The 25,769-nt window shown below is 39.4% G+C and overlaps 1 long non-coding RNA gene across 1 annotated transcript in view; it reads right to left on the minus strand.

The window, feature by feature from the left end:
* Positions 1-1,581: 1,581 nt before the first annotated feature.
* Positions 1,582-25,769, minus strand: part of LOC115941879 (uncharacterized) — a 31,864-nt gene continuing 7,676 nt past the window's right edge. Inside the window, exons 2-4 of the long non-coding RNA XR_004076555.2 lie at positions 10,061-10,189; positions 2,874-2,998; positions 1,582-2,401 (exon numbers count right to left, since the gene is read on the minus strand). This is a non-coding gene — a long non-coding RNA (uncharacterized LOC115941879). The remainder of the gene's footprint in view (positions 2,402-2,873; positions 2,999-10,060; positions 10,190-25,769) is intronic.

The raw sequence follows: 25,769 nt of genomic DNA on the forward strand, positions 1-25,769 counted from the left end.
CTGGAACATAGCAAGCACTCATTAAATATTAATGATTATAATTTTTATTTTTGTGGATTATCCTTAGGTCAATGCCTAAAAGAGGAAAAGAATCAGTTCATTGCTGTCTGGAAGCTAGTTACTTTCCAACATGGAATTTACCCAGGGCTTTTCACAGATACACAGCGTGACTCCCACCCTTCGGTTCATTTACTAGATTAATACTGTGCCTCTACTTTGTGCGAAACATTATCAGATTTACAGGAGAGGACACGTGTGAGACTTTGGCACTGAAGCCAGGGTAGACAAAGCAAAATCTGGAGTCAATCAGAGGGTCAGAAGCCTTACCAAGTTATGAAATCATAGTGTTCAGATTCCAGGTGTGAGGCAAAGCGAGTACAGCCCCCACCCCCACCCCTCCCAAAACCCCCCAAAAAAGAGAAGAGAAAAACAGACAGTCAATTCCCAAGTAGAGCAGGACAAAAGTCAACATCTGTGGATCAATCTTTGGTCCAAAGTTAAGGAACAGGGTGAGGCATGTGGGTAAGGATACTCTGAGTTGCATTTAGGCTCTGTTCCCAGGACAATTCTAAAAATAATCTTTTCTTCCTGCTAGATCATGTGAATGATTAACACCTAAATGAGGATGTCACCATTTTGGAAGGAGTTGAATCCTGGGTAGAGATTCCTGAGCGATAGGTTAGAACTGGTCTTTGTGAAACCAAATGAGACAGAAATAGTTTAATTTCTCTTAGGCAGAGTTTTACAGATGACAGGTTGTTTCCCTTCAAGTTAAGTATTTCTCTTCAGATTCTATGTAATCTGGATTCTAGAAATAGACATGGAATGAACTGGAAATACAATTCACTCATAAAAGTTCCTCCTCGTTTGGGTCTTTGAAGGAAAGAAGAAGGGTCCCCTATTCTGCCCCGTTTTGGGGGAAGTACCTGGACTCTTCAAGTGGGAAACTTCTCATTTCTCCTGAGGCCACAGCTTATTGACTTAAAAGAGCAGTAGCTTAATTAACAGAAGAAATGAAACCTATTGCATAATTAACTAGACATTTACCTAAAATCAATAATCTAATTGCCACACCTGCAAAGGGGATAATTTTCATCCTATTGAAAACGATTTATTTATATTTATGTGTTAACAAGGTGATTGGTGGTTTGTTTAAGAGACTAACCCCATCTGTAAAGTGATAATTTATTGAACAATCAATTAATCTTTTTAGTATCGCAAATGTAAACAAGCAATGAAGAGCCACACTGTGTCTGCTTTTGAAAGGTCAAATTTAGGAGACTTCCATCCTGCGTTCTTTCTCAATCACCACTAAGATGTATGAGCAATGAATAAGATTTTATTTTAACCATCCCTTTGGACTTATTTCTTTCATGGGGAGCCCATAACAGGCAAAATATTTGTAAATACATAAATCACCAATTTAGACCTGTATCCTGTCTTTACAATGGATTCCTAATCTAAATTGGGTTTCCCTTTTTAGAGATACACATCACTCTGTCCCAATATACCCAGCTATATATATACCGTCTGGGCTTTTAATCCAACAGTGTGAAGAATTGTTTCATATCCAGGAGAATGAATTATAACCTTTATCTAGGAATATGGGTCAGTGTCAAAAAGCTGTAAAGCTTAGGTTGAATTAAGTGTCCCACAGTCTACATGCTTGTCCAAAGTTAATTTTAATCTTTCCCCTCTGCACAATTGGGTATGAGGTTTCCCAAGACTTAAGGCACTTCCTGTTTTATGACTGTTTTCAAAGCATTTCATTTCTTAAAATACTGTCATAGCTTATATGAATTCTCTTGCATCTACCTTCAAAGTTGACTTTCATTTAAATTCTAACATTTATACCAAGATACTCTATTCTACTAGAAACATAATCATAATAATTATGAAATCAGCCTGTGTGTGTATGTAGGAGGAACAATTTAAAGTATCCACAAAAATTTCTAAGAGTTGGTTTCTGAAGGTCTTTACAAACTTCATAAGATGGAAGAGTATGCCCTGAAGGGCGAACAGGGTGGTGGTCAGGGAAAAACATGGTGTACCAAGCTCATTAAATAAAAAGAAATTTCTAGGTCTTCGGCCAGAGTTTTAAGTTGGGATTCTAGCACACTGATTCTTCATCTAGGGTTCTAGAGCAGGGGCCCCGTGAAATTGGATGGACAAAAGTTGCAGCTTTATTTTCACTGATTTCTAACAAACGTAGCATTTCCTTTCATTATGAGTTTGGATAAAACATAGTAACAGTATTAGCAATACTTACGATTTGTCGCTAGGAGTTGGATACAATTCTATCACGTTAAATATGTCACAGATACATCACAGCATCCTGTATGCTCGATACATCTTTGACAGGATGGTAGCTATGAGACCTGTCACTAGATCTTGTTCCTTACTATGTTAGTAAAAGAAACACATACATATTATGATATTGAGTTTGTCTGATCAACATTTTAATGATTGTGTTTTAAAATGCATTTAATATTATTCACTTAAAATCATTTTTTCTAAGACAAGTTCATAGGCTTCATCAGATTTCCAAAAGCATCCATGGGATCCTATCTTTGGGAAGACATATGCCTTAGAGTCTACGTGGAAAAGCCATAGCACAATCCTGACTTCCTGTACAGTGCACAAGGCAGACTTGCTCACAAATGACAGACTCATTCCCCTGAGTGTGCATTCAGGCTCAGAATCCTTCTTATCAAAGCACTATTACCAACTATTAATGTAACTATTACCAAATGAGGTTTGCTGTAAGTCTTTTATGCCTATGGGAACCCTCAGCGGTGAAATTTTCTGCAAATGATGATTATAACAATAGCTATCCTTTATTGAGTACCAGATATTTTAGATAGTTATCTTACCAAGACTCATCACAATCCCATGAGGTGGGTGTTACTGAATAGATATGAAAAGTAGCTTAGAAGGTGGCAGAGAGGGTCTTCCAAAATCTCTGCTTCTTCCAGGATCCCAACAGCAACAACTGCATCTTTTTATTTGAGAGAGAGAGAAATAGTAAGGTTACAAATGTGCATGAAGCCTGTTGTAGCCAACAGATATGGACATAAATTAAACATTTTATCATTATTGTAATATGTGGCACTTAACATTCAAGCTCCCTTGTGGTTTTGCATGGGAGTTATCTGATGCTTTATTGTTGCTGCTGAAAATAGAAGATCAAGAGGGAAAACCCGAGCACGAAGTTCAGAGGGAAAGAAATGTCCTAGTCTGAGTTGTTTCATTGATGGCTACCCGCATGCAGTATAGAAAATGTCAGCCCGTCTTGAGTCCCTCTTTTTAGGTAGGACTTTTGTGCTGGGCACAGAGGTACCATGTCATTGAATAAGACTCCTCCTGTCTTCCAGGTATTCACAAGTTGGGGAGAGACTGCCATAAAAACTGTACCAAAAATAAAAAAGGAAAATGATACTATAGCCGACGATGTTTATCAAGTACTGCTGTATGCCAAATACTTTTCTAAGTGATTTACAGGTATTAGTCATTTAATTCTCAAAATAATGCCAAGAGCTAAGCACTACCATTATTTTTGCCATTGTACAAATGAGGAAACTAAGCCAAAGAGAGATTAAGTTAGTTGCTCAGAGACACACAGCATGTAGTGATTGAGCTGGGATTTTGACTGGAGGACATGCTCTAAACCCCTGTCGCTCAGAATAAACCAAATGTTCTGAGGGCAGTGACATCAGTGATGAAACAAAGACAGATTCTGATTGAAAACCACAGGTCACTTTCCCAAGCTGTGTGTGATATGCATTTGAACACTTATTTGACTTATTTGACTCAACAGATAGTCCCCGAGTCTCTACTATGATAGTATTAGCTGCTTCTGGGTGATGCATCATCTCATCTGTTACAGAGATTTTTAACCATTTCTTACCTGGCCTGTGGAAGCACTTGTTATAAATAATAACAAGTTTGTCTACATTGTCTATCAAAAAAAGTGACCTTACTGACTGAAGCAAATTTTAAATAAGGAGAGTGTCACCCAGGAGGCAAAATCCCAGTGAGTTTGAAAGGTATTTAAATGTGTTCATTGTGGAATTTCCTCCCACATTCATATACACTGATTTTTACATAAAATTTTAAAACTTTAGAGATACGTTTAGCATAGGAAGACGGTATTGCATGATTTTTTTTTTTTTTCACATTTTCAGGAGTCCTACATTATGTTGTACTTGGAGGTAAGAGAACACTTAAATCCAATATAATGCTCTGTCTTTTCATTTATTTCCAATAAAAGACTTTTTTTTCCTTGAGAAGTCATTACTCAACCAGGGAGGGTGTACTTCTTACTATTTAAATTTTTTAAACTTATTTTGTATTTGCTTCGAACATAATTTAAAACATTCAAATAGTTTTGGCCATGGAAATGCCTGCTTAAGATGAATGTCCTTCATTTTTCCATTGGATTTCTGAAATGATCTATTTTGACAATATTGCTGCTATTATCCAATTTATGATTTTTTTTCTTCTAGGAAGAGTACACTTAATAGGATGCTTTACTACTGGTAAAAGGCTAATCTTTTTCTTTAAGTTTTTATTTTAATTCCAGGTGGTTAACATACAGTGTAATGTTAGTTTCAGGTGTACACCTAGTGCTCAGCATGACAAGTGCCCTCCTTCATCCCCATCACCTGCTTCCCCCATCTCCCCACCCGCCTCCCCTCTGGGCACCATCAGTTTGTTCTCTATAGTTAAGAGTCTGCTTCTTTTCTTTTTTTTTTTAAGATTTTATTTATTTATCTGAGAGAGAGATCATGAGCAGGGGGGAGGGCTAGAGAGAGAAGAAGACTCCCTGCTGAGCAGGGAGCCCAATGCTGGACTCCATCCCAGGACCCTGGGATCATGACTTGAGCTGAAGGCAGATGCTTAACAGGCTGAGCCACCCAGGCACCCAAAAGTCTGTTTCTTGATTTGTGTCTCTGTGCCTTATTTTTCCCTTTGCTTGTTTGTGTTGTTTCTTATAAAAGGCTAATTTTCTAACTCAGAGTTGGTTACATGCTCCAATGGGCCCTTTAGGAGACTATGATCAGGGTATATAACAGACTAAGAACTATCACAATCAATTTTAACTATTGGAATAGGATAGAATATACTCATGACTAAATAAAAACCTATTTCTAGATTGAAGTGAAATGCGAGGTCCTCCAAGTTCTTAGTGTTAAGTTCGTAACAGAGAAGTCAGGCATGAGCCAGGTAAGGATTGGAGCCATTGCCAGGAGATGCCAAGTCAGGCCAGAACAAATACCAGATTAGCAGCAAGTCTGAAATGAGAGTTTAGAAAAATTGATGAGATAGAAACAAGATGAGGGAAACTATAATTTGTACATCAGAGGCTCAAGCATATTTGTCTACTCAGGATTTTGGAATAATGAAGCCTCTTTTCAGAATCTACAGACCAGCCTGTGAGAATATTCCCCTGGAAAAACCTTGAAATCTTTGTATTAAAAATTCCCGGCATGCCTACTCCCTTTCACTTTGAATTCTTCTTAACTTAACCAGGATTCAAGGCATCTTTTCCGGAAATAAACCCTGAAATTTTCTTTGACTCCATGAAAGTGGACGAAAGCTGGGTTCCTGATATCAGATGGGCTGGGGTGGGCAGGTTCAAGGTGAGGGGAAGCCCACACAGGTAGACCTTAAGCTTTTTATTATTATAAAGAGACTAGCTACATGGATGTTTCTTTTAAAATAGAATTTTCACTTCACCCCTCAAACTGCCCTAGATAGTTTGTTTCTAATAGTTTGTCCATTATCAATTCTTTCTGGCCTTGGGAGAGTTAGCTTAATGTCTTTAACCCTTTCCTGGTTTTGCTCCCTCTTCTCTGTGCTTTCCTTTTATTTCATTGGACTTTAACCAGCCATACACAAACATCCCAGCTAATCTTTCCAAATTAGCACAGCACCAGCTCCGGAGGTTCTCATTAGATGTGCAGCTGAGATTTATCAGATCTCATTTGCCTAATATGGAGCCTAACTTTGGGCACCTGGCCCTTGCAGTAGGGGGTAAGGGAGAATAGGAATGGGTCTTTTGTCACTGCTATGCAGACTCACTAATTTGCTCCGCCTAATAAAATTACAAATGAATACAGCTTTATTCACATTGCCTTTATAGGTTATAATAACCTTGGTACCCCATAACCTCCTGCTAGCTGAATTAATCAGATCATATTAATATTTCTTCTTACTTTCTTTTAACTGGTTCTTCTCTTAATTAAAGGGGCCAAAGACGTAAACAGGGTAGGTGACTAGAAACATGGCGTCAGGTTATAAACAAGGCTCATTAAAAAGATGGATGTGCGGGCCGACTGCAAAAATTGCTTACTTCGCAAGGGTACATTTTGTAATTTCCTGACGACTAAAAGAACTAATGGCAGATCCCACCCCCTCCCTTTTGCACATGTATAAAAGATGATAATTTTTGAATGCTGGGGTGGGAATGGCAAAACCGAGGAACCTATTCATCAAGTAGAATAAGGTCTTTCACATTATAAGACTCGGCGCTCCTCCAACCTATGAATGTGAAATATATTCGGAAGTGGAGAGAGAAAAAAAAACAACAACAACAGGAAATGATTTAAAAATAAAAAAAAAGAACTTTTAAGAGAGAACATTAAACATATTACACCACAGTTAAATTTGAAAGAGAAAATGAGGGTCTTCTTAAAAGACGAATAAATCTTTTGAACTTGCCCCCCGGTCAAGTACGCATTGGAGATGCACGCACGTGTTTGCTTGCACATGCAGACCAACCAACGAGGAGCTTAATCTTGATGCACGAGAGCAAGAATTATTGAAGTGGACAGCCTACACTGTCAAGCTCACAGGAAGTTGTAACTAAAAAAAAAAAAAAAAAAAAGCAGAGCTGGAAATAGTATGGTGTAGGAAATTTCATTCAGGTGTATTTTTCATTGTTGTCAATCCTTTATATCCACTTGGACATGGAAATAATGGTGTGCCTACACTGTCATGATCAATCGGTTGAGATAGATGGAATCTATCTATGGATTACACGTGTATTCTCTAAACGATGTGTTTACATATTATGCATTTGTAGCATAGACGTATTTATATTTATAATACATGTGTTTTTTTGTTTGTTTGTTTGTCGCCTCACACACATGGAGATGCGACCTCCATTCTGGTTCTCGTTTTTGAAACTGTTGCTCACATTCACTCGGCCCTGTGAGAAGACACCTGCATTTGTCTCCCCGCAGTAATTACTGGCACAGCCCAAGCTCCGATTTGCTGCCCTTCCATCTCCCTTCTCAACACGAGAGAAAGTCATTCTGACAGGATGATGCACAGCAGGACCAGGCAAGACCTCACTCCTTCATGAATAAATTAGAGATGAAAGTTTAACTGATCCCCTTGCATTTTTATGGAGGGACCTCATCCTCATTTACCTAAATGCTTTGAGTAAAAGGAAAGAAAATGTAAGAGGCTAAGGTGGAAAGGTTAAAATCTGTGTTTAAATGGAGGGTTTTTTTTTTTTTTTCCAACACGTCACACCACACAGATGCCTGCAACCGTTCTAATGATTCCTTACTAAAACATTTAAGGGAGAAACCAAAGGAAGGAAGAATTTTTTTTTTTCCCTCTGCCAGTATTGCTTTTTATATGAACTGCTGCAGGTGTGAACAATGATTCTTAGTTCAAGAAATTCCTTACAGATAGATTTTATATAGCTAGATTATATATATATAGTAAACATAGAAGTAGAGACTCTGAACAATCTGTATTTAAGATATTATTTTTCTCAATGGAGCTCAAACTCTGCGGATTTTTTTTTTTTTTCCATAAAACACTTCTAGGATCTGCTTCAGCGAGTGATCTATTTCAGTATTTTCGCCACCAGTGCGTTTTTAGTACTAGACAGGCATGCCATGAGATGGGGTGTGTGATCCAAATATTAGGTTTGCCCATGCAGGATCAGACCAGTGGGCTAATGGTTTTGGAACCCTGCCCCTGGCATTGGCCATTCCCTGCTGCTTCAGAAGCCAGGAATGAATTTGCATGACCCCAGCCCTTAAGATGTCCCCTGTGGAAAAATAGGAAATTGGCGAGTAAGATCATTTCACGGATGTGCTGAAGTTATCATTCCTAGAAATCTTTGGCTTCAGGTCTGTGCCTGGTAAGTTCACCTGCAAATACAAGAGGAATCTTTCCCATCTGCAAATTGCTGGTTTTATAGGGAGAGGAAGAAACCTCAGAGTCCCTTCATAGTCTTTCTTGCCTTCGGCTATTGAAAAGGTTGCTAAATACCATGTCCTGATAATATTGGGGTTGAATGTGTAAACTTGTCAGGCACGACTGAAACAGTGAGAAATAATACTTTTTAAAAGGGGTCAAAGAAGGAAATTAAACCATTTTGATCCACTGTTTTTTTTTTTTTAATGGCAGCTTAATAAACAGTTGTAAAATGGTGAAGGAAAAAAAAAATCGAAAAATAGAAGCAAATCTATTCATTCTATAATTCCACTATTCCCTTAAAACTTGAAATGTCCTTGAGGTTGTCTATATGTGTTTTATGTTTGAAATGATGTTTCCCGAGCATCAAATCATCGTGACATCTCATTGCACTTCGTCCTAATAAGGTAAACTTTCAAATCTAGTCCATGGCCTGTCACGTAAACATTTTTATATGAAGCCTTTTAATTGTAACTTCTTCAGAATTGTTATATCTGTTTCAAAAATAAATAAACCTCAAGGATAAGACAATTTTCAACCCAGTTCCACGTGATTCCATACTTTAATAACCATTCTAATTTAGTATTAACCAAAACCTCTCTGTGTGACTGGAGATTCTTATCCTATATTGTGTGTTTTGCTAAAATGACTAAAGCTTCTGAAATAGTCACCAAAATCCACCATTAAAAATTTTGACAACATCCTAATTAGCATGTAGGGGCACCCTAGATTATTTCTACCAAACAGAAGCAGAGCCTTTTCAAAGAGTCCCACAGACTAGCTGTGTATATTTTTTGAATGATAAAAGTCTTTTGTTTCCTTTCTCTTTTGATCATTTTTCTGAAATGAATGTCTGTTTCCCTCTTAGCATTTGTCTTTAGAGGAGTATAATTTCATGACCCCTTTCTTCTACTTGCAACTTCCTCTAAACAAAAGGACACAATAAATAAACACAGGAGATAAGACAGTTTCTCCCCACCCCCCACTCACCCCCTTCCCTTGAATCTTGTGAGCAGCCAGAACCACTTTAGTCCTTCAAATATTGTCCTGAATTAGTATCCACGCTGATGCAGTGAGGGCTAGAGTGTATGATAGTAACAAACACCAAATTGGGTCCCAACTATAATCTGAGTATTGATATATATTTTTTCTAGTTCTTTTGGCAAACCTATCTTGCTGACTATACTGATGAAGGTTGCAAGTAATTACGTACACGTTTCTGTGAAAGATAAATGACCTTCCTTCCCAAGGACGCTTGGCCGGGCCTTAATCCTGAGTGTGTGTGTGTGTGTGTGTGTGCGTGCGCGTGTAACTGTTTTTTGAAGGCCTGACAAGGCATCTTGATCATTTCCTCATTTTGAGGCCTACCCACAGCCTTCTCCACGGCCCCCCTCTCTGAAATGTTATTATTCTGTCGTGAGGCCTTCTTTGGCCAGGATGTTACTTCATTTCCACCTTTTGTCTCAGCCTGAATGTGAATGATGCTCTTTCAGCAATATACAGCTGCTTCAGCTCCCTGCTGCCGCCTTACATAAATATACAACACCCGTCTCGCCCTATAACTCACTTTAGGCCTGGAAAAATAGTGACTTCCTTTATTGGTCAGATTCTCCCCCAATTCCCAAAAGCTGTGTGTTCTCACCTCTGAGGATCCAAATCTTCAAGTTTCCATTTGTCTCAGCACTATTCCAGTGGATTGCCAATAAAAATGATTCCCATTTTTATAACTCCTGAGAACACAGGAGCAGGCTTTCCAGATAAACTGATCCACCACCCACCCCCACCCCCCACCCCCTGGCCCCGCCAAAAAACAAACAAACAAAATCTCCCTACAACTTACCAAAAAGTGGTATTTTGTCTTTAGGAGAGATGACCCTCAAACTGAGTGAGCCAGGGATTCAGTAAAACGTGAAGCTTGGTCTCTGAACATACCCATTATACTCCAGAAAAATCTGTATTTATTTTCTTCCTTGAGAGAACAAATTGGGAGACATAGCATATCATCATTAAAATACCACATGTTCATAGGTATATTCAATATCCATTTATGCAAAAGACTATGTCTAAAAGGAATACCACATTCAAATTACATTTAGTTACTTCACCTCCATTAACAAATTCAGTTACTTCCCTCTGCCTCTGAATTGAGAACAATTTTGAAGTGGGTGGATTCTATTGAATTTATTAAAGGAGATGTAGGAAAGAAAAGTGCTTTTGATTGCTACCCCACTGAAAGGTGCTAAAGGCACTTGATTCGGTTACACATGCTCATGGGGTGTGGAGTTGAATTCAGGTCCTGCTCAAGACCTGTAGAATTTGGAACAACTGCCTACATCTATCTGAACCTCAGTTGCTACATCTGTCCAATGGGGGCTATCTACCTCCCTCTCATGTTTTGCAAATTAAAAAAGAAAATATGCCAGGATGCCTGGGTGGCTCAGTCGGTTAAGCATCTGCCTTTGGCTCAGGTCATGATCCTGGGGTCCTAGGATAGAACCCCGCATCAGGCTCCCCTGCTCAGCGGGGAGCCTGCTTCTCCTTCTCCCTCTGCCTGCCCTCCCTGCTTGTGTGCTCTTGTGCTCTCTCTCTGTCAAACAAATAAATAAAGTCTTTTAAAAAAAAGAAAGAAAATATGCCTTAATGAGTAAAATCCGAAATTCTCTACAAATGGGAGATCTCACTTTTTTTTTTTTTTTTTTTTTTTGTCCTCCGTATTAAAGTTGTGGCTACAATATGCAACTTTTAAATACAAATGTTCTGGCAGGGCAGGGGCATGAGATGGAGGAAATGAACACCTTGGGCATATGCATTTGTGCCACAGAACCGCATACTGAGGGGCAGGGCAGAAATATTAAATACTAATGTGCCAAAGCTACACTTTAAAAAGACGTAAACTCAAGGAACAGGGAAATTTGCCAGGTTAAAGTTACTGATACCCCTCTGTTTTATGACCTCGCAAATCTCCATAGAAGGAAGAAAGATGATTGCTGACATATAGCATGTGTTAGCAGAAGGGACTGCTTGGGAGCTTTTTGCCAAGTGCAAACCGACAATTGTTCCTGTCTTAGGCAAAACTCTGGCTTTGGGTGGTGTTTTCCTTTTGTGCTCCCAGCATCACCCCAAAGCAGGATTGGAAAGTCACCTAGCTGTGTTCAACATGTTCAACCTGCCCCCAAAGACAGCTCCCAAATTAACTCAGATTATCTGTTCAGTATTTACGCTGAATATGTCCTAGAAATGTGCAGTCTCTTCATTCCTATGCCTTCTCCTTGGGTAGGTGTGCAGAAGGAGCTTTTTTATAAATTTTCTTCGACACTCTCAGATCAGACCCAAATCTCCAAAACTGTCCCACTGAATGGGAGGTGATTGTAATCTTATAGCCCACATCATTGAAGACAGCCCAGAGTCTCCTATTGCCCATTTCCTCAAACAGCTGTGGGTGGAACTTAACATTCTCTTAGGGTCAAATGTTCCCTTGTCAGTGGGGAAATTTTTCTGCTCTAAATGAAATGTTACAAAATACATTTCCCCCCACAAAGCTCTGGACTGGAAGCTGTTTTATTTATCTGACTGTTCTGAGGACTGTAAAACATGCTGTTTCACATTGTAACATAAGCCCCTTTTTTTTTAAAGTGTGCCCTGAGTATTTGCAATTGTTATCAGCCCCAGATGTATCCGAGTGTCAGCGTGAAGCTCTGCTAGCTGGCTCAGATATACAGAATGTAATTAGCTCAAAGTCCTCTGTGCTAAGTTTGTAGTAGAAGCAGCGCCTGAGAATAACCATTTGCTCCTCTCGTCTCCTCCTCTCTCCCCACCGCTATCACACCCCCCCCAAAATGGTGGCAAAGGTTAGAATCTATTGTTCTTGATGCTGAAGTTCTGAACAGAGCAAATTCATGTTCTGATGGAGATTTTTTAAATGAGAGAGAGCCAGTGGCAGAAGTTAGCTGGGGAAAGAGACAAGATTAATCAAAACTAGGACTGGAAGTGGACGGGTTGGGCGTACCTAAGAGGGAAAAGGTGGTCCTCACTGAGTTTTAAGACTGGGTGCTTGAAATCTCAAATCCTGTTATTTTGCTTTCTTCTCCATTCGGTTTTCCACTCCTAGACCTTCAACATTTAAAAACGCATCCAAGAAGGAACATTTGTCTTTTCTAGGCAACGCTTCCCAACCTGTGCTCCATCCTGTGGCTCGTTCTAGAGAAAAACTCTTAGGTACCATGAAGAAAGCAAATCTGGTATGATGCAACCAAGGATGGGCATAGGGTGACCTGAGCTGCATTCTTAAGAAAACTGATCAGTGTATCAGCTTCAGAAAAAACAAAGAAAAAAAAAAAGGCGGGGGGCAAAACCAAACAAAAATAGGTGGGTCATTTACCCGATGCAGTACACATTGGTGAAGGCAGCATAATTCCTTCCTGACCCTTGGAGGAAATCAGTTTATGCCCTGAAGCATGAAATTTGATTGTAATTATTTTAGCTTGCTTGGCTACATATGTTATTGATGATCTTTCCTAAAAATCACCAGCCTTTTAGAAATCCTGCCACAGTACTTGACTCAATGACCTGTAAGGTATACATAATAGAAAATAAACCATGCAGGATTTCTCTATTGATTGTTGCGTAGAAACTCTCTCTTCCTAAAGAGCAAAGCACCAGTATTATTACAACAGTGGCATATGAAACAAGATCATATTTACAAATGCCTATGTATTTATAAAAGATGCAAAGTCTACATAAGTTAACCAACTGCCTAGAAATCTCGTGTATCTTAGAAAACCCAAAGTTTAAGTAGACATTTTGCCCTTAGCTTATACAAAGAGGTGTTGTGGGTTTTTTTTGTTTTTGTTTTGGGTTTTTTTGGGGGGGGGCTTTTTGGGTTTTTTTGTTTGTTTTTTATTTTGTTTTGTTTTGTTTTTTCACAAACACAGTGAAATGACAGGTTGAGACAGTTGTCCAGAGGTCTCTGAGCATGCTGTTGAGAACACATATTGAGGTGAAAATCCATGAAGGCATATATATTTATCAAAGTTTTTAAATGAATTTCCAATTCCTCACTTTGCCTTCCTGCTCAGCAAGTGAGTAAAAATGCTAGATATGTAAATAAATAATCAATCAATCAGGTAAGCCAGGTAATAGAAGATTATAACTTTCTGAATCCCAAATTGAAGGCTTGTGGTATTTATGAGTTTGGTTGCAGACCTACTCTCCTTTCCCAGCTGATTTTCTTATCTTAAGAAAAATCAAAGAATTTTTCTGGAAAGCAGAGAAAGTTCTTTTTTACAATGCAGGAAATACATGCCAGCATCAATACATTTTCTGTTACTTTGCTCTTTGGAGAAGGCTGCCTTCCAGTCTGAGCAAGAAAACCTAATTGAAACAGAATTAAATCTTGACTACATCTTGAATCTCTGTCCAAATGCCCTGCTAGACCAAGTTTTATTCAGAATTTTGAATGGTTTCGGGTACTTGTGTTTTTTTCTTTATGCTCTGCTTCCAAATACTTAATGTAAACCTACTCTGTGCTATGTGCCTGATCACAACCCTGTGATCAGATATGACCACCTAGCCCCGTGGAACTTCCACTTTACCAAGTAAGAGCAATATTACAAAAACTAATCATGCAATTAATTCTTGATTAGCCCTGCAATTAGTATGAAGAGGGAACAGTGAATAGCGTGAAGGCCCAGGAAAACAGGACCTCAGGTGGTGACTGGGAGGGAGGGGGAGGTTCCCTGAGGAGCGATGTCTGAAGTGAGATTTGAAGCTCCAATAGGAACCAAGCAGTCAGGGGGGAGGCAAAACACATTTCACACAGAAGAAACATCTCTCTTTCTCAGTGGAATACACTTGACTTTGCTTGGATGTCTGAACTCTTCATTTAGAGGAAAAGTCAGTGTCAGCACATTCCGGACAAGGTATGTACAAGAAACCTGTTCCGTGAGTTGCCACGGGGACGGTTCTAATCTCAGGGCATCCCTGTGACTCTTTTGGACTCCACGGTGATTTTTCTTCAGACTGCTTCCATGGCTCCTGATTTGGCTCTGGCGAGGCCTCAAAACACCTCTTGTGTAAAGGCTGTGGTGAGATGAAACTCAAAGCAGCCTCATTTCAGGGGGAAAGAGGTTAAAGATATAAACAGGCAGGAGAAAGACTTTACAAGATCTCAGAATATTCAAGAAGAGGACGAAAGACGGGGCACCTGGGTGGCTCAGTCGTTAAGCGTCTGCCTTCGGCTCAGGTCATGAAACCAGGGTCCTGGGATGGAGCCCCGCATCGGGCTCTCTGCTCGGCAGGAAGCCTGCTTATCCCTCTCCTACTCCCCCTGCTTGTGTTCCCTCTCTTGCTGTCTCTCTGAGTCAAATAAAATCTTAAAAAAAAGAAGACGACAAAAGAGAAATGGCAGATAAGGCAAGAAAAAGGAAATCTCATCTTCTATAAAGATGATTCTTATACTGTTAATAAGATAAAGAGGCACCCACGTTTCAAGAGCACGAGCAGGTAAATAACAGAGAGGAAATGGGAGAAAACCACACATCATTATATGTGGATATGCTCTCCTTTCTGCCCTCTCCCCCTCCCACCCCATCGTCCCTACCTGGTTAGATTTTGCAGGCTCTCCCTCACACCTCCTCTTATGAGATAATTTCCCCCTGAAGCCTTAGTTCTGCAAAGTCAACATGGCTTATGAAAATCAAGTTGTATTCTGTATATTTAATACATCATCTCTAAGGATAATCATTCTGGAATCTGAGCTTGTTTCTGTTATCTAGCTCTGCTTGACAATGATTTATGAACCAGAAAACAAGACATCTTCATTTTCATAAAGCCAACGGAACCTTCTGGACCAGGAGGAGCTGTGAAACTCGTTTTGACTAGTAAACTGAAACAAACATGACATAAAAGTCAATACAATCGCACCACTGGGCTCTCATTTTACAGAATAACTTTTTCTCCCAATCCAGCAAGATGACAGTTGAAATGTTGCATTATCCAATAGCAAGTTTTATCTTACTAATTACCAGCCTGGTATGATCAGGAAGGACGCTGAGAAATGGAAATAAGCACATGACAATCATCTCCTAGAAATGTCAGTCTCACTCAGAAAGTGAGAGCTGGGGGGGAAAAAAAAAAAACGTTTTAAAGGAAACATTTTACAGTGTCTTTTAAGAACCCTTTGATGTTTAACTTAAAGAGATGGCGATATTATGTGCCTGATGTGGACATAATTTACCAATAGTAAATGTTATTCATAATGAGAATTTGCAAAATAATTTAATGATGTACAAGAACTACACTACACATTGTGAAGATTGTCTTTTGCCTATATACATACATAACATCTGCATAATTATAGTAATAAACTCTTTGCTTACTCACGTGGGAGGGAAGGTGGTTTACTAGAGTGGTAGAGAGAACAAAGCACCATAGTTCATACCTGAGTGTAGCCATTTATTTGGGATAAGTCTTTATATTCCCTGGGTATCATTTTTCTCCTCTGTTAGAAGAGGCTAATTAATAACAGTATGACCCTTATAGGGTTGTTGAGAGAGGATAAAATGATTTAGTTTGCTTTATGCGCCTTCTTTCATTGTTCTCGTTGAGTTATTCAACAAGCATTATGGAGTATCTGCCACCTCGTTCCATTTGTTTTTGGAAAATAAGAGGAAGGTAAAAAAACGATTCAAATGGTGTCCACTAGTTTGAAATGCAAGGAGATGATTTATCAAAATCTTCTAAAACTAGGCAATGATGATGACTTTAAAGTTACATCATGAACACATCTGGGGAAAATGGAACAATAAATAGTGCCTTAAGTGCCCGATTTAGTCTTTGAAAATTGTCTTAAAAGGAGACAGGAACATAAAACAATGGGCATTTTAATGGACTGCATTTGGCTAACTTCAACGTCTGAATAATTGATTTGAAATCATAATCTTCATACATATTGTTACCTATTAAGGGTATATAAAAAGTATTAGAACACACAAGATCGCATATAATTCTCATGTATGTTAAATAATCTCTCTCTAGCTTTGATTTAAATCTGATGTACTACAGAAACACATTTCTATTTTTGAAGTAAAATGCACAATTAGAGGGGCGCCTATTTTTGCCTACACCAGAGACTACTCCATGGTTGTGTCAGAGGTATTTTTTAAAAGTGAAAACGAGAGAAAAGAACAGAGCTGTGTCTTTGGAGTCACCTCCACCTCTTCTCTATCTATTGTTACTTTTTTTAATCCATTGTTATTTTTTTGGATTTTGAAATGTATATTTAAAAGATGGACAAATTATACATGTGCATTTTATTAAAAAAAAACACTTATATCTACCTTCTAAGTTTAAGAAATAGTGTATCACCCACCAGTGTATTAAGGAATCTCTTGACCCATCCCAACACATTCCCATTCCTTAACCCACAGACTCATCAAACTACTCTCCAGAATTCTGTGCAAATAATTATCTTTTCTTTCTTTCTTTCTTTTTCTTTCTTTCTTTCTTCTTTCTTTCTTTCTTTCTTTTTCTTTTCTTTTTTTAGATTTTTTTTTCACATTCATATGGTTCTCTAATCAGTATAAGATTTAGATTTGCTTTTTAAAATTTTTATGGAAATGGAATCATATGTGTGTGTATCTTTTACGGTCTTGTTCTTTTGTTCAACATTAAGTTTTTGTGATTCACTGATGGCCATATATGAAGCTATTCATTCCTTTCTTTCAGCTTATAGTTTCCATTGTATGAACATGGCATCAGTTTTTTTTTCATTCTACCATTGATGGACATTTGGGTTATTTACAATTTTAGACATTTTGAACAGTGCTGGGCACATTTATAAGAATTTCTGCAGGCGTACATCTAGAAGCCAAATTACTGTGTTGGAAGACATACACATTGCCATGTTACCTGATAATGTCAAACTGTTGTCCAAGATGATCACATCAATTATTTCTCCATTCAGCAGTGGATAAAACTCCCATTGTCCTATATCCTCACCAAATCAAAATAATGAGCATATTCATTGATTCAACTTTGGGACAACACATCATCAAGGTGACATTTTGATTTTACAATCAGTTGTCCCAGAGTGTCATAAAAATAGTAACATTTAACTGAAATCTTCTTAGCTAATTAATTCAACATTGGTGTTTACCATTAACACTAAAAACCGAGTCAAGATGCTCATCAAGGATTTTGCCCAAAACTATCTGACCAATTGAAATGCCATGCAGACTCTGGAACCTCAAAGTCGGAGGTGAGGAGATAAATTCTACCATGAGATAGACAAAGGACAAATAAGGACCTGACCTTTTCTCCCTGGCTGTCTCATTTGGGTATGAATGGGGAAGAACGAAAAAGACAACTCTTGCCCAGGGGGTATGTCAAGGAAGAGTTAAATTTTGATTAAGGAAGACCAGCCAGGTGATTCTAAATTTCCTCTTAACTCTACATATTGTCCTGTTGTCTTTGAATGTCAGTGCAACTGTGTAGAAAAGTTACACAGCTGTTTAGACACAAGAATGTCCATAAATCCTCAGTCAATGATTTTGACTAATTACTCTGGTGTTTTACACAGAAAGACTTCATCAAAAAATATTTTCTCAGTGGGATCAAATGTTGTAAGCTTGGTAAATTTACAGACTTAAATATGTCTAATTCTTAATGATTTCTAGCAATAAATAGACTAAATGATTTTATGACCAGCCATGTGACTGATATGGAATAGTTACATATCGACAGATATTAAAATGTATTTATGCTAACTAGATTGTGTGAACAGTAGCATTTTCAGAGGACAGTTTCTCCGTACATCAAATTAATGGTTTTCCTTCAGATGAAGAGACAAGTACTTAAAAAAGGTTAGGTTAGGTCCTCATGTGGTGACCAGACCCCACTGAAAAATACACGATTTAATCATTTCCTTTCTAAGAAAAATCAGCTGTAGTTACTATATAATTAATCCATCAGCAGCAATTATTGTATTGACTATAAAATAGACAAAAATATGGGTTTGACCCTGCCCTGTCTTCTTGTTCAGGTGGGAGGAGAGATGGTCTAAAGTATGAATCATCATCTTCTCACCTAAATTAGGCAAGTGCAATGGGGATACAGAATTTAGGAAGGCATTTTTAAACAAACTGAAGCAAAGCTATTAAATGGACAAAATTTAACCTGACAGTTGCACTTTGTGAACTACATCTTGGAATACTTGTACAACTAAGGAACAGAAAGACCACATGTGGGGAGGAAATAAAGGTCTCAATTCTTCTTGGGTTGTTTATTTTCACATTTTTGAATGGTTAAGGATAGTAATTTGGGCACATTCAAATAATTTGCCAGTAGAGAGTTTGGACTGCCTAGTGGTGTCTATTTGTCATTATATAGTACTAATGCCTTGAGATGATCTGCAAATTGTCTGCTTTAATGCGGAAGCATATATGCAAGTTCATGAAGAAAAGCATGAATTGATTTAATCTCAGATTGAGATGTCATAGCTCCTCTTGTCGGATGCATGTTTGTTGCTTGCAAGTAACCTGTTTTGATGGCCAATGGCAAATAGGAACAGAAATCCCAATGTAAGATGGAGGAAATTAGAAATGCATTTACTGACTCTTCCAACCAATGTTTATTGATTACCTACTATGTTCTAAACCCCGAGCTAGGTGCAGTGATTTTGACTGAAGGGAAAAGACTCCATAGACCCTTTGATTTCTCACTTGAGATAGTGGTGGTGGGAGTTAGCACATACATCAAGTAACTAGTTGAATACATCTCTGGGACAATGCACAGTAAATACCTTGATATTGATACTGCCTACACATGGATGATGTTTTGTTCTGAGTTCTAGTACCAAAAGGAACATTATCTTTGACTCTAACTTTCTTTTAAGTCACAGAACAACTTGACTGAATTTTACTGAAAATAATAAAATTCCCTTGATATTGCGTGTGTGTGTGTCCATCCTTATTTTGGTATAGATTTAATGCTATTGCTGACAATAATTAAAATGTTTTGATCAAGGTCATCTATGAGAATATTTATAATATTAAGAATGAACCCAGCCCCGACGAAGACATGCGTTCTGTTTCAACAGGAGATCTAAGCCAAGTTTATAATTTCATTACACTCACAAAGCAATACCTGTTTATTTCTGAAATTTAGAACACTTATCAAACTCTCGCGTCATTGGGTCTCTGGATTTATATCAGCATTGCAGATACACCTACATAAGCCAGTATGCTCATCCCTGAAAGGAAGAAAAAGCCTTACAAGATTTCTGTATTTTGAAAACAATGTTGGCCCTTTTTGAAATACCCCATGAACCACAGAATATCTTGTAATTTATGACAGCTTACAGAAAAAGGAGACGTGTCTGTGCAGAAATTTCCAAGGCCTCTGACGTAGGGCTTGCCTACCTGGAATGTGCTTCCAGATTCGCTTCTGGTCTGGGCTCCTCTTTCCTGTGCATGGACTCCAGACCTTTGGGCCAGGAGAGCTGAGGGGAACCACCTCCTGGCACAGAGCATCACTGAAGGAAGCAGGCAGCAAGACTACCCTAGAAAGCCATTCATTATGTGTTTTCAATATCCTCTAAAAGGGTTGCCCACCCCTAACTACATATTTATACATATTTACTTGATAATCAATAAAGGAAAATGACTGCATTATTTTGATTAAAATATCAACTCTACGTGTGACTATAAAATCACATTTAAGAAGCCAGAAAATGGGAGAGAGGAGTTCATGCTACCCTCCAGCCTATGATATATGATATTTTCAGGCTCTGAGGAGAGCAGACACATTAAGAAAATAGTGCTAATGATATTAAAGTACTTTACAAGGCTTGTTACTAAGAGCTGACAAACCTGTCAAGTGTATAATGTAGGAGGCTATCGTAACGTTCTCAGAAAACCATACCTCTACCCCATTTCACTGCAATCTCCTAATAATGGAGCTGCTATAAATTCTAGCCAGCAATGGGACAGAGCCATGGCTTCTCACCCCAATGTGAGGACATGATAAATATAAAAGAAAATGGCTGTCAGTTTTGGCGCCCGAACCTTATTACAAAGTCTTAATCTTACTGGCCTCAGCACCTTTTATCACCGCCTTGTTATGAGCTGATGGCTTTTTTATTTGCTGGGAGATGGAGGATGTGTCATTTGATGTCCTTTTATGTAGCCACTGCTCTGTCCTCTCGTGAAAACACACACACACACACATTTTATATGTTTATTACAGTAACCGATTAAATGCAACACTCATGCTTTGGCTCAGGTACTCTGTGCGCTTAGAATTTAACGGAGCTGGGATTTAAATACATCATTAGAAGTATGTGAATGGGACTCAAATAGGAAATTAATTTTTCTCAGGGCTGGAGATGGAGCATTTGCAATATTCGTGATTGTTTATTCTCACTATTATTGTTACCGGGATTGGTCATTCTTAGTCCCAAGGTCAGCCGGAAATCCCAGCTCTCACTTTTCTTCTTTCTTTAAACATCTCGCTCTGAGGAAGGAGGCCTTGTAAACACAGTCGAGCTCAAACTCGGCTCAGGTTCAATCAGCTTGATCCTTAAGATGAGATAAATTGCAATTATCTAAATATTAGTCTGAAAATCTCACAGCTCACTTCCCATCTTCTTCATTTATGGCAAATGAAGAGCCTGAACTTCACTTGAAACATTGACCCCGCCAGAACCTTTATCCACCGGAACTGCTGCAAAGTGCCAGCATCAGGTACTTAACAGAACCTGACATTGATGGGCTGGTTTCAGGCTGTGGCCGGAGACTCCATCACTAGATCTTATCTTCAGTGTGTGTCCATAAAACGCGATGGCCCTGAGTGTCTACGCACGGAGAGCTTTATCCTGTCTGTTGTGCCTGCCAGCTGAAAATCAGACTCCCGTGTTGGGAAATTGCCAGTTTCATGCAGGGGTGGGACTTGCTTGGTGTCGGTCTGCGTTTGAGCAGGGGCTCAGCATATGTTTCTCTTCACCCAAGGCTTCTGCATTCCAAAGTCAAAGGCCAAGGGTCCCCAGAGATTTATGACTCTCTATCTCGTAGGAAATTGCCAAGTTGGTTGTTCCAGTTACTGAGTCTATGTATCTCCCATCTCCGAGGCAAGATCTGCGTGAAGTGAGCAAGACTGGTTGACAAATAAAAACTCAGTTAGGCGGCTGAGACCTCTGTTCCCTGCATTTGGCCAAGGCACCAATTTGACTAAGTTTTTGACATCATGGATTGTTTGTTTTACTAAAGAGGCAGAATTAGTAGCTGGAAAATTGAGCATCATAGAGGCAAAATTCACATTCTCTCCTTGTTTATTATATCATGAGAAATCGCCTGAGGTAGGGAACCCATTTTGTTCTGGTATCTAGTGCTGGGCTGTGAGAAGAGATGGAAAATACTTTATGTTCTTTTCTTTGAAAAAAGAAAGTATTTGAGTACTTCCGTTTCCGGGATGCATTTGCCATGTGAGAGCTAACATCTCCTTGAGCTTTTTTACCACCTTGACTTTTCACTTGTAATTCTCTGTTGCAGGTGCATTTATGCTTGAAATGCAGCTTTGGCATGAGTGCTCACCAAAATGGCCCCGCCTCTGATTGTCCCTGAAATAAGCCGTTCGTGATTTGCCGCTACAGGACGTGATGAAAAACCTAATACATTGGGAAAGGCAAATTGCATGTCTAGAAATTTAATTAAAAAAGAAATACCCTCCCCGTATAAAGGTTGGCAGGGACTCCCACTCCTCTTCTTCCTCCTCTCCCAAGTACAAAAAATACCCACAGTGAAATCCACACATGCATACTAATGAGGAAAAGCACTCTGTTGCAAGTAACTCATTGGTTCTTGGCCCCTCAGAAGAGGTGAACAGGTTAAACGGTCTATAACTTAACAGTATCTCCTTTCACTGTGCATCCCTCAGCCTGCTCGGGACAGATGATGATGAGTACACTCTCCATGCTGATAATAATAACATTCCCCTCTGTCTGAACCACATGTTATAATTTACAAAACTTTTGCAAGGATATTTCTTACATGTCATGCTCACAATCACTCTCTGGTATAAGATAGGGCAAACCAAAATATATTCATCAGACAAGGGGCATCAATGCCAGGGTTTCCAGATAAAACCCAGGATGCCCAGTTAAATTTCAAGTTCAAACAAACAATGAATACCTTTTTAGTATGTTGTATCCCAAATATTTTATGGGACATTTTTAATCTTAAAAAATTATTTTTTTTCTGAAATTCAAGGTTAACTGGACATCCTGAATTTTTATTTGCTAAGTAGATAAGCCCTGATGGAGGGTCAAAGAAGAATTTTCCAGTTTGTGGGGCGCCTGGGTGGCTCAGTCGTTAAACATCTGCCTTCGGCTCAGGTCATGATCCCAGGGTCCTAGAATCGAGCCCCGCATCGGGGTCCCTGCTCAGCAGGAAGCCTGCTTCTCCCTCTCCCACTCCCCCTGCTTGTGTTCCCTCTCTCACTGTGTCTCTCTCTGTCAAATAAATAAAATCTTAAAAAAAAAAAAAAAGAATTTTCCAGTTCGTGCAAGTACTAAATGGCAGAGTTGCTAACTTGACAGTATAAAAATTGCCAACTCTATGATTTGCATATATTATCTCATTTAATCCTGACAGTATGAGATTATTCTCCCCATTTTCCAGATGAGAAAACTGAGATGCCCAGGGAGTAAGTAGCTTGCTCGAGGTCACAAAGCTGCTGGTAGAGTAGGAGTATAGCTCCAGAGCCATGCTTCCAAGCCCCTGATGTCTTCACCACTCTACCATGTTTGGGAGCTGGGATACTGGTTCTCCCTTGCTGAGTCCCATTTGATTGCATGTCTTAGGCAACTGCTTTGTGGGTTTCGGGCCAGACATTGTGGACTCCATAAAGGCACTGGAAGATTGTCATCCACAGATGCCCAGTATGCCCCAGAGTGTCAGCTCCCCTTCACAGAACCGTTTAAATGTGATTTTTGCACTAAGAGCATCTTCAGTAAACTGCTTTTGCTCTGTGCTGAGAAAGTCTACATCACCAAGTGAAGCCCGACTTGCACCAAATGAGATCTAAGGCACAGATGAAAGGCTCCTTAAAGTATGCAGTTGGTTCAGACTCCAAGGATAAAGAGGTGTAGCAGCAGGCTTCTCTACGGTAGAGTTGGAGAAGGCCAAAAGGTCTTCAGTAAAACATTTTCATGAGTAAAAATATAAATAAAACCAGAAGAATCCCAAAATTTAGAGATATAATTGCTATGTCAACAAACAAATTGCTATTATTGATGTTATCCCCCTAATGGAGAAAAAGGTGAGAGAGAGAGAAAAAAAAAAAAAAAAAAACTTGAGAAGGAAGAAAATGTTTTTCGATCTTTACATCTGTTCAACATCTGCACATAAAGGTGGACCTTAGAGCTTTTATTTTTTCCTTCTAAGTTTTAGATCCTGTTCCCTGTAAATTGCCAACAATACACGTTATAGGATTTCTGGATGTCCGGACAATGTGGACACGTGAATCATACTGTTACTTAGCTCTCCTTGTGTTTATTCATCTGTCAATAAGTCAGTGAGTGTTTGATGCCTCAATTTTGAGCCACGGTTTTGGAGGCTGAAGCAGGCTTCCAACACTTAGCAAACCAAACCGCCAATGCATTTTCTTTTTTACTTCCTATGTAGCTCCCTTTTAGAAATGTCACCACCTCAATTAACTTGCTCTTCCCTTCCATGTTCCGGTGACATTTGGGAAACAATTCTCCCTAAGAACCAACTTCCCATATCCTTGACCCCTCCACGGGACTGTGAATCAAGATGCAAATTAGCATACCCCTTGGACTCTCCAAACTAGGAAAGTGTAAGATGCTCTAACTATTTTGTTGTGACTGCTTTGTAATCACATGACTCGCACCGTGGTCGCACATTAGCTAAGTGGTCCGTGTTATGGCTATTTACATGGAAAAGGATCCTGTGTGCAGTAGAAGTGAATGCAATTTCTTCTTTGAATTTAAAAAGGAAAATCCACCGTACGTGTGCAGAGCTGGTGAAACATTTTTAAAATGCCACTAGTCCCATTCTCTTCCCAAGCCCACCCCTCTCAAGGTGACAATCTAGCCGTGAGGCTGGAAACAGGATGCAGGAGGAAAGGGCATCAGAGAAGCAAAAGACCAGCCTGACCCTTCGAGGCAAGGGGGGGAAAGATGAGAGAAAGGTTGGAAAGAGAGGACATCAGACATGGGTTTCTCAATCTTCCTTCTTCTAAGTGTTAGCCAAAGGAGGGCATTTATTTGATATTGAGGACAGAGCTCCCCCTGTCCAACTTGATGTTTGGGACCTGGCAAGGGGTCAGTTCAGAACCTGAACACATGCCCCTCCTGATGCTGCCACATCACGATTAACCAGGGGTAGCAGCAGAGTTAGAGAGAAGGAGAGCATAGTTCACTTTTCCCAAGCTTCCTTTAGTTACACTCGGAATGGACCCAATTTAGAGAAGTGCCCACATGCCCTCTGGATAGGATGTACAAAGGTAACTGAATGAGGGACAGTCAGCCTGCTATGGGGCACACTCGGACCAGGAGGGGACAGGACTCCAATGCAGAGACTGTCAGATGCACTGCTCAGACCCAGGGACAGAGGAACCACGTGACAGTGACTCAGAGGAGCTGGTCCCACTATGGGAGATGCCATAAGGCTGACTCAGGAGCACCAGGGGAGCCTGGTGAGGCTGAACGTGGCAGATCATCAGATCAAACAGACACACAGTGCAGCCAAAGGATGTGGCATTCACATCAGGTGTCCCCTATGCAGATAGCCGCCCAGAGCAGCAACCTCTCCCTTGGTGGCAGAGGTCAGTGATTCCTTGATGACTCAGAGGCCTCATCTCTCCTTGAGGCTTGAAGACAAAGTGTTCAGACACCAATTCAGAGAAAAGAAAGGAGGACAGGGGTGTCTTTGTACAGCTGGACATTTTATCTAAAGGAGATTACATTTTCTAAAGACATTTCAAATTAAATGGTTAAAATGAGATTACTAGACTGTTCTCTTCTATGAAGCCAAGGAGCAATGAAGCATGAGAAAAAGCAAATATATACATATATATATATTTTTTTTTTTTTTTTTGCACAGGGGAGTGTGTGTTTTGTGAGTAACTCTGTGATTCTATGACACATGCTTATGTAATATGTAAATGTGAGTCTCAAAGATGCTCAATTCTTTATGAGTCAAGAGTTGACCTACTCAAGGAACACTGGAGAGAGGCGTGGGCATGGAGGCAACCAGGAGCCTCACACATACTTCCATCTGTAAAAAATGTCACAATCATGGGTAAGGAATGTTTAGCTTAAAGATACTCTGAGCTGGGAGCGGAGCAAGATGGCAGAGGAGTAGGAGACCTGGATTTTGTCTGGTCTCAGGAATTCAGCTGGATGGGGATCAAACCATTCTGAATACCTACAAACTCAAAAGGAGATTGAAGAAAAGAATAGCAACAACTCTTTGAACAGAAAAGCAACCACTTTCTGGAAGAGTCATATTCTATCCCTTCATAGTAGTTAC

Source organism: Leptonychotes weddellii, chromosome 9, assembly GCF_054177405.1.
Source record: "Leptonychotes weddellii isolate Sample4059 chromosome 9, ASM5417740v2, whole genome shotgun sequence".
In the NCBI taxonomy this organism is placed as follows: domain Eukaryota; kingdom Metazoa; phylum Chordata; class Mammalia; order Carnivora; family Phocidae; genus Leptonychotes; species Leptonychotes weddellii.